The sequence below is a fragment of the Onychostoma macrolepis genome, chromosome 07, assembly GCF_012432095.1.
Source record: "Onychostoma macrolepis isolate SWU-2019 chromosome 07, ASM1243209v1, whole genome shotgun sequence".
NCBI classification, from domain to species: Eukaryota; Metazoa; Chordata; class Actinopteri; order Cypriniformes; family Cyprinidae; genus Onychostoma; species Onychostoma macrolepis.
In genome coordinates this window covers 28,998,523-29,008,889 of record NC_081161.1, presented here as the reverse complement: position 1 = coordinate 29,008,889, position 10,367 = coordinate 28,998,523, and the positions used below count along the sequence as shown (strand labels likewise).

Genomic DNA, 10,367 nt, shown 5'->3' with positions numbered 1-10,367 from the left:
AAGCCTACAAAAACTAAAACATACAATACATATTTAACTGAACATACCAAAGTGAGACATTTTCTCACAATATGTGGCACAATGGAACCTGCCATTAAACATCATATTTGGTAACAGCAAAATATACATAGATTCATGAAATAATTCATCGGAAATAATGTACAAAAACATCAGAATATTATTTTGGCTAACAATATTGTAATGATTAAATTGTATAAAATTACATTATATAAAAGTGTGGTTTAATATTATGCATTTCTGTACATAAAAGCAACAAAAATATTACTCTGAAATTTGAAATGAACTGTTGTCTAGGTCTTCAATCCTACTTCTGGGCACCCACTGTCCTGTGAATTTTGTTTCCAACCTGCTTCAGCACAGGTGGCCTGTAATTTAATTTTTTTTCCCCCAAGCACATGATTTTCTGGTTTAGGTGTGTTTGATTAGGGTTGTAACTAAACTCTGCAGGACAGTGTGTCCCCTGGAGCAGGACTGAAAATACCGTTGTAATGTAAGAGAGTTTGAATTAATTGTTTGAATCCAACAACTGTTCAAGAAAACACGTAATTGTAACATATGTGTGTAATTCAGATTTTGTGTCAAGGTTTTTGTGTGTGATTGATTGAGACAACTTTCCCTGTGATAGCCAAACTCAGTCTTTCCTATAAAATGACACACTTTGTAACAGTACATCAAAAAGTAAAAAAGACTTGAGTTATTGATTATACCCATAATTTAAAAAAACGACATTTCTCTTACATTTCTTGATTAATGTTCAATTTTAAAATGTTCTTTCATACAGGTTGATATTGGTGAAGGTGTAGTAATACACAGTGAAAAATGGAAGAAGATACAGGCTAATTTAAAGGATAGCTTGTTTGTGAAAGAACTGGCAATGTGTGTTTGGGGAACAAGCACACTGGCCAACCGTAGCCTGGAAGGAAAAAGTTGCCCCACCACAAAATCTGATCCTAGGCCCCCTCTGACACCTCACAAATTTAGAGCACTTAAAGGTAAGATATGTGTGAATTTGAGAGAATTATGTAATTTCTAAATGTTTTTCCAGTGTGAAATTGTTATCTGCATACATAGGTATTTGTTTATACTTCATACTAGAATATCATTTTGCATTCTAATATAAATGTCACACAGTATCACACAAGCAGTGTGAGTGTGCTGTTCTAAATAGCATGACTGTGATTCTGTGATGGGAGCAGGTTTATTTCGTACTACTACAGCAAACAAAATAACTGATCCCTACTAGATGTTTCTGACTTTTATTCTGTCCATGTAATCTGTTGATTGTATTTGCTGTGCAATTGATTGATCAGCTGTATATCTATTTTTTTTCCTAGGTTGCTTTCAAAAGTGGCTGGAGGGCAAAAATTTGGAAGAAGCAGAGCTGAAGGCCAAAGCAGGAAAACTTGGTCGCTATTTAACTGAAAAAATTCAAGATATAAACAAAAAAATTAAGGCACATAAGTGAATTAGCATGTAAGCTGCTGAAAACTGTTAGTTAGTGGTTCATAGTTCAGTTATGTTCAGTTAGGTTATTACTGCCAATTAATTAATCAAGTAATTGTTCTCATATAAATTTAAGGACACAAAATAAAATGTGTTTGAATGAAGACTGCTGAATATTCACATAAATAAACTGAATTCTCCTCTTTAATGTCTCTTTTTGTGCTCCTTTCTTAAATCAGAACAGGCTTTGGACATGTATTGTAACTGGAAGCTGTTGTTAAAAAACAATTGTTAATAATTATTCATCAATAACTAGCTACTGAAAAAAAAAGATGAATTAAATCTATCATTGAAAAATGCAGCCACCAGCATAAACTGGATTTGGGTGGTCTAACAATGTTCCAAAACACAGCTTGAGCTGGTCTAGCTGGTTTTTCCAGTAGGGAATCATTGAAACGAGTCGTTTTTAAAACGAATCCCAAGCAAACATTATAGCATATGCCCACTTGTTGGTCTTTTCGCGTTGGTCTGAATGAAAATGCAAATTCATTCTTTGCCACTAGGTGCCGCTTCTGGGGCGGTAAAAATAGCGGTTTCCCCGGTAACACTGCACACAAAGCAGCACTGCGCTCAAAATTGCTGCTTGATCAGGCATTACAGGCATGATGAAATGAAAATGAGACCGCAGATTAGCGTCATGCAAAGGAGGAGTTTGGAAAAATGAATCGATAAACCAATCATTTGGGAGTCGTTGAGAAAATAAGGTAAAAATAAAAGCATATTATAAGACAATGAAAATGTTTTTTTGACCTTGCATGCAGGTCAACTCCCAAAAACCAAAATATGAACTAAATATTATCCATAATAGGGGCACTTTAAGTTTTTTCTAACCGAGTGTCAGTTCCTGCAAGCCTGATGCTGTTCTATAAGCAAGAAGTAAGGAGAATTTATATACCAGATAGATCTGCATTAGTGTGGTGAATCTGCAATATGATTATCCATAATGTTATGAACCAGAACCTCACTTTTGCTTGTTTAGAAAGAAATAATGAGCCACAAAAGTGATCAACTGTGACAGTGACAGATTGTGAAGGAAGCTTTTATGTATAGTTTGCCTATTGTGCATATTCATGTGAAATAAGTATTAGCTTGTGGATTGTTGTTATGAAGCTCTTCTACTGTATGTTTTTACCGCCATACGTGTTTTTTCAAAGCATTTTTGGGTTATTAACATTCTATTAATATTCTACAAGTAATATTTTAAATCAATACATTTGTCCTGTCCATAAAATGTTAACTGAATACTCTTCTGTAGGCTGGAGACATACACAGCTGTTTGTTCCACCCACCTTAGAGGTTCTGTGACACTTAAGAGACAAACTAGAGTGCATTTGCATGTTGTATATATTAGCAGAGAATTTGTCACTCATCGTACTCTGCTCTAGAAGACAGTCTTTGAGACACAGAAAGAAGAAAGTAACAGAGAGCTGATGGCAGACTGAGCAATATAATAGATGGATTTGTGAAAAGGCTTGGGAGGGGAGCTCATGATGAGAGTAAGAAAGCAGAATAGATAGACAGCCGAGCTATCAGACGTATAGACACTGAGGAGAGGATTTAATGAGTATGTGCATGTAGGGGGAGGGATGAGAGGAAGATGGAAATTTGATGAGCAGTAGTGGTCCCGTTGCCACCATCTTCACAAGCTCCCTCACCCCCAAACCTCTCTTTTTCTCTTTCTCTCACAGTCTTTCTGTGTGTCACCCAGGAGAGGAATGCACATCTGCTTAACATGCAGCAGATATAAACAACCACACACACTGACATTCAGAAAGAGACTCTATAGGGTGAGCAGCAGAAAAGGATCTACAAAGTCTTTCTGTTTATAGCAGGGGTTTGTATTGATAAAACAAATCCTAGGCTATAAAAAATCTGGCAGCTGTGGTTGCCAAGAATTCAACCTGATTCGCATTATATGGGATTTCCGTTTTGTCTGTATGCTTTAACTTATAAACTTATGTTTAGGTAGTGTAATGTACTATACCAATGTGCCCTAAAATGTGCAAATACAGGTGGTAAAATAAGTCATCGAGGGTCATACACACAAAGACAAGGTAGTGTCAGGGTAACATACATGACACTAAAATCATGCAAAAAATATGAGATAAATAACAAAAAATGTAAGAAATAATATCAAAAAAGGAACAAAGATACTTAAAATAAAAGACAAATACCTCATGCAGGGGTTTCTGGGAAAGTCATTTTACTGTTTTTCACTGTAAATTACAAGCGGCTCATATTTTTACTTAAAGAAAAATGACAAAACAGAATTTAAATGATAATTTACTGTAAAATTAGCTGTATTTTCATTCTAGTTAATTATATGGAACTTCATACATGTAAAATGGCACATGCAATGTTAAATTCATAATTTTGGTATCGGGCAGTTGTTTATTGGTAGAAAATGTACATTTAAGTACATTTGAAAATTTGTAACAATATTGTGCACAAGTTTGAATGTCTCTCACCATACACTGAATAAAGTGTTTCAGCAACACCAGGTAATGGATTTGATGACAAAGAGAACATTGGCATAAGAGTTTGGTCTGTTGTTGCTGTTGTCAGTCTTGTTTAAGCAGATAAAGTTCAGCAAGCATGTCTCATGCAGTGACCCACTGATGTTTTACCTGCTCGCTTTTCTTTTTGGATTTTTGCAAACAGTGTGTGTGTGTGTAAGCACACGTATGTCTATGCTTATTTATTTCTCATTGACAAATAAGCATGTTGGGTGTTATTAAGAGTGTATTCTTTGCAAATGATCAGTATACCTCTGACCTACTTATGAGAAATACCCGTCAATTACTAAAAATAAACATTCTTTTCCATTCTGTCATCATTACATCCCTTCAGATTGTCATGTTGTCAGCCAGTGTCACTTTGGCCTCCTCATGGTGGCGAGATCTCAAGAACAGTGTGACACCAATAAGCAAAGAAATACAGAGAAGAGGAAAGCGAAAGGAAGAAGAGGCCAGGCGTAGTAAATATTTATGAAGGGGTGCTGATGCTCTCTGGCTGGGTGATGCAGAGCGTTGAAGTACATTAACAAACACAGTAAGCAGTCCGCATGAATCTTTTATATGCTTGGAGGTCAACGACAATAAAAGACAACAAAGGATTGCAGCAAGCACACACAGCAACCCTGAAATCAATCAGCTGTCAGCCCCCCTCACTCGCTCTGCAGACCAACAGGATGTACCAAACTAACTGAAACCCAGCTGTAGCTTGTCTGGAATGTCTGAAAGCACGGATCTAATGTGCGGAGCCACAAATGTATTCTGAAAGAAAACAAAATAATGTGTAAGAGCTGGATTTGGCAAATTTGTGTGGAATTTTGGCGTAATAAAATATATGTGCATGAAATTAAATGTGTAAACGTGTAAAAAGGTTTTTTTTTTTTAGCTTTTAGTAGTTTTGAGGCCATCGCAATATTTAAATTGTATTTAAAGAGATTGTCCATATAAAAATGAAAATTCTGTCATTATTAACCGTCATATCACTCAAAAGCTGTATGACTTTTTTGGTTTCTGTGGAACATAAAAGCATTTTTTTTATGCAATAGAAGCCAATGTTAACCAAAACTGAAAGAAAATTATACAGGTTTGAAATGATGTGTGGGTGAGTAAACAATAACCCAATTTTCATTTTGGGTCAACTATTCCTTTGAGAGAACTACAGATTTAAAATCTACAATCTTCTGGAAATGTCTCATATTTTCTTCTAGATGTTTTTGAATGTCATTGGATTGCCTATTGCCTTCAGTCATTTCTATCCACAACTCTTTCATTTTCTAAGCTAAGTGTTTTCCATTAAGGTGATAATCACGAAAGGACACTGGAGCATCAAAAGGGGCATCATCACTGTCTGAGAGAAAATGAGAGGCTGCAGTGGACTATAAATATCCAGTGTCTACTTTATCTCTGTCATTCAGTTTTCACTGTTGAATCACTGAAACTACAAATACCATAGGAACAATGCCCTCTTTTCCTCTCGGTGGCTCAGGCCAGCACACACACACACACACACACACACACACACACACACACACACACACAGACAGAGTGAGATAACATCAGCCATCTTTGTGTTGAGCATTTCCAAACTGCCTTTTTCCCTCTCACTTGTAATTCTTGTGCAGCTGTGGATGAGCAAAGAAACTGCAGTCCCCGAGGATTACTCTGTCTGTAGTGACTCAATAACTGAATGGACCATTTTCCAGACCCAAGACTGCCCTTTCTTCAGGATTGTTTTTTGGCTTTAAGCAAAATGACAGAGAGGAATAGACATTATGTCAAATTTCAGAATATGCTTTCTAATTTGCAGCTGTGGTTAGAGTCTGACAGGTAAAGAAGCCATGAAAACAATCTTTGTCAATATAGTTCATAAAACAGTGAGTGAGTAAGTAAATAAGTAAATAAGTATTTATATTATTATAAAAGTTAAATATTATTTTATATCAATAAAATGACAAAGTAGAACAATAGCTCAGGGCATTTATTTGTAGTAGCTAGGATGACATGTCATGTCTAACTAAAACAACTGAACACAGATATAAAAAGACTAAAAAGACTCCCACACTTCCCCGAGAGAGCTGTCAAGATAAAAGATTAGGCTTTTAAAGTTGTTCTAAAGGCTTTTGTTTCTTAGCTTTAGCATATTTTAAAAGGGGGTAGTTAATTCAACATCACAGCACTGTGTGCTGGAACAGTGTGTGGGTGCATAATCACAAGCATTTTGTGACTGTTGGCGCAGCTTGACATGTTTTTGCTGGGGAACTCATGAGGGTCATGGGGCTGGTCATTAGGATTGCTTCCAGATGGATCGTGGGTAGTGATGCAGTACAGTGGCAGTGTACATGATCATTGTCATGCTCCTTCACTCTGCAAAGTGACTCATTGTGTTAATCTGTGCACCACATGCACATGTAGAAAAGAGACGTCAGTGTTTCTAATAATGGGTCTCTTGGGTCAGACTATTCACAGAGGCTGCAGATTACAAAAAAAAATAAAAATGCTAATTTGAAGCATGGATACTTACATTCACTTGTAGATGTTATATGTGGTTATCAAAAGCGTTTTTTAAGTGTTTTTGCTCTGTCAACAACATTTAGGGAACTATGTTGATTATTAAATGCCATTGATTTGTTGAATGTTGTCTTGAACCTAAAAAGTAATAAATATTGCCATAGTATATACATAATAGCCTAATTTATTAGCTTAATTAATACCAAGAACTTTAACCAGGCAGAACACACACAGATACAGTGGCTATGTGGCTATACCTAATTTGCTAAACTAATTTGTAACGTAAGAAGTTGCTGCAGTTGATTAAAGTTTTTTTTTCTTCCGTTAGCCTACTTACACATTATACTTAACTGTTTATTCCCCTCTTCCTTCTGTTTCTATTTTATGCTCTTATTTTTTTTCTTCTTCTTCTCTTAAATAAGTTAATTTCTAAGGCCTCTAAATTATCAATATGATCAAAACCTTCCTGAAAAACCTGTTGCACACAATCTACTACATGCTTTCTGTCCTTTGATTGATAGTTCATACTTTCAGGTTGTCCGTATCCTTTAAGTTGTGGTAGCTTACATGTGTCTGTTTGCTGTGAAATCCTTAATGATTTTTAGAAAGTAAATATGAGAATAGCTTTTATATTGTTAGTAATATTTAGACATACACATTTACTGGACTGAAGCAACTTATTGATTACCCATACATGTTTTTTTTCTTCTTTTTTTCAAATAGCCTACATGTTAAAATATATCACATAAGATACATAAAGGAATTTAAAGGAATGTTTATTTGTACATCGCTATTCACCATTGTATTGCATTGCATTATATGTTTAGCCTCCCAGTTAAAAATACAGAGCTTTAATAATAAAATCATAGATTTGTCAAGGGTATCATCTTACTAGACATATTATTGGGAGATACACAGTAAAAACTTTTTATATGTAGTTACATAAGCCATCAGAGATTAATTTTACCAAACTGCGAATTAATTTTTTCATTTTTATTTGTTTGCTCAGTTTGGGTCTCTGAGAGAGATTCTATTATTCACTATTATTATTAATATATCAGGCTTTACAGGGAGCAACCTCTTATTTTTCAGTCAAAGGAACGCACTCTGGTTTGGTATGCATATTCATATTTTCTGAAACGTGTGCGTATCGGTTTTCCTCTGTTTGGTTGGGCAAAACTCTTCAACAATTCACACACTCCAGCTCCCACTCCTCAATCCTGTAAACAAACTGCATGATTGAGCTCTATAAATTGCTCTCCAGGATGTCAATCTCAGTGAACTGACCAATAATGTCGGGGATGTCTCGCCCTCCGCTTCCTTATTGGACGACGTGTCTTGAGTATGATTGGTCAGTCCAGCGCCGTCAGGAGCGTTGTGATATCGCGATATTTGTGGCATATGTTCTCTCGCTGCAGCGCTGTAGCGGGCTGAGTGTGGGTGCTTGACTGCCAGTGGAGCCACCGTCTCTCTCTCTCTCTCTCTCTCTCTCAAGCGAAGTGAAAACTGAGATATCAAGGCTGTTTACGTTGCCTTTTAACTTTTGAAGGGCCTGAGGAACAGCGTGCTTGAATGTCGCAAAGGTGAGTAAATACTGCTTCTTTGCGTCCTGGCGAGTATGAGTCTTTTTGCTCATTTAGTTGCAGTGCTAACATCTCGACAGTGCAGTGCCTTTGAGTTGAGCATCAGGACTGCTAGCAGCTAGTCTCACTCATTTTAGTTAGTTTAACTCTTAATTGCTTAAAAATCAACAAACGATAAACTCTAGTTCCCATAGCAACATCACTGTGCTCGTCCCTTTGACAGCATGTCCTTGCGACTGTCGCGGAATATAAAGAAGTTCCCGTACCCTTGCTAATCAGTGCTAGTGAGGAATAAACAGTTAAAGCTCACTTGTGTGTGATGACAGCTCTGTAACAATGATAAAACAACAGAAACCTCTTCTTTCTGTTCACGCTCTGCCAGTGTTCGTCTTGCGTGAACGTGGCGTGTGCTGTACTGTCAGTGATCGGACTCTCACTGATAATGTATCTTTGCAGGATTGCCTCCTTTGGGCACATATGGTTTTGTTTACAAGATACTATAGATACATCAATAAGTATTTTTGGTTTGACTGTGACCGCAGTAATGGACTGTTCAGGTATGTTACTGTCGCGTTTATAAGCTGAAGTGGTCCTTGGCATAGTGCAGGTATTACATGTTGAATGAGCACATTCCTGAATATAAAATTGACCTTAAGAATTGAGGTGGCACGGTGCTAATGTTTCCTAAAGGTGTACTTGATAAAATTTAGCTTATTTTCAAAAAAGTAAGAAATATAATTATAGAAATTATCAAATATAAATTATACGAGAAGACACATCAGTCTTTTACAAAAAAAAAAAAATATATATATATATATTCTACATGTGAACATGCATTGGTCATGAAGGGACATCACATGATACATTACATTATACAGTTGACTTGTTAAATAATATACTTACTTTTATATATTACACAGCTCTGTGGAATACTTGATTATGATTCTGGTCAGTCGTGGTCCGATATTTCCTAATATTTGCTGTCATTCACTGTATATTAGATTGCTCATTCGGGAAACTGAAACTGCTCAGTGTAGGTGATATTTTATTGTTGTTTCTATAATATTATAGTATTTGTTAATATTTTGAATTAGCCTTTATTTGTATTAGTTTATTTTATTTTTAGTATTTTTGTTATGTGCTCATTTTATATATATATATATATATATATATATATATATATATATATATATATATATATATATATATATATATATATATATATATATATAATTTTTTTTTCTGTTTAGCTTTTTCTTTTTTAAAAATTTCAGTTTTAGTTATTTTAGTACTTTAACTTACACTTATGTATCAGTTTCCAGGCCAAACCATTTTAATTTGTTTAAATTTTTCATCAATATACTTTTATTTTTATATATTTATCATTTATTTTATTTTAGCTTTATTTCAGTGACCAAAATTATTTTTAGCAGTTGCTTTTTTTTTTGCAACACATTGCTTTTCACAGACTGTTGGTGGTGCATTTCCACAAAAGTTAACATGGCAAATATAGCACTTTAAAAATTAATTTTTCCCCCCCCTTTTTTGGGAAGTCTAGGAAATGTAATAGTGGATTTCCTTAATAATAATAATAATAATAATATTTGTTATAGTCTCCCTTGTACATCTTATGGAATTTAGCCTGCTATTGTTGACTTCCATGTTTCAACGTGGAAATGCGAAAAGGGTCCATAAAGTGCGAAGCCATTTAGTTGAGATAAGTCTGATGTTGTAGTGAAAGACTTTTATATCAAGAAATGTTATGAATAGTTATTTTTTCAACCTTTCGGATTGTCACAAAAATACCAGCTAGCACCCAACTTAAAGTATGCATGCTCATTTGTACACAGCAGACACCTGGACCAGTAACAAATTGGCTGCGGTATGGGCTTTATATTAGCTAAGTGCTATCTGAAATGGCTACATGAGTCGGTTATAGTTTCAGGGATCAGGTGTTCAAAGGACAGAGCGGAGTCATCATATTTGAGGTGTGTGGAATTGGCAAACTGTCCATCTGATAGCCTCACTTGCAGAAAAGAATCCAGTCCAGTATAAGGTGAGATTTTTAGAACTATTTTTTTAATTGTAGGTTGTGCCTGCTCTGCTGTATCCAGAAAGAAACAAATAGATATTTTGTGCTGCTCTTTTTCAAGTAGAGATCTTCATCTCCTCTCTGGAGTCACCACTCGAGTGCCGAAGGGTGAATGGGGAACAAGAGTAGGTAAAGTCTTCAGTTAAA

At 35.5% G+C, this 10,367-nt stretch overlaps 1 protein-coding gene and 1 long non-coding RNA gene across 2 annotated transcripts in view; both read left to right on the top strand.

Annotated features, from left to right (window-relative positions):
• Positions 1-2,090: 2,090 nt before the first annotated feature.
• LOC131543362 (uncharacterized) lies at positions 2,091-4,825 on the top strand. Its single transcript, XR_009271892.1, has 3 exons — positions 2,091-2,228; positions 3,213-3,311; positions 4,375-4,825. It is a non-coding gene; the product is annotated as an uncharacterized LOC131543362 (long non-coding RNA).
• Positions 4,826-7,967: 3,142 nt separating this feature from the next.
• glceb (glucuronic acid epimerase b) overlaps positions 7,968-10,367 on the top strand; it is a 48,563-nt gene continuing 46,163 nt past the window's right edge. Inside the window, 1 exon segment of the mRNA XM_058782504.1 lies at positions 7,968-8,128. The gene's annotated coding sequence lies outside the window, so the exon portion shown is untranslated.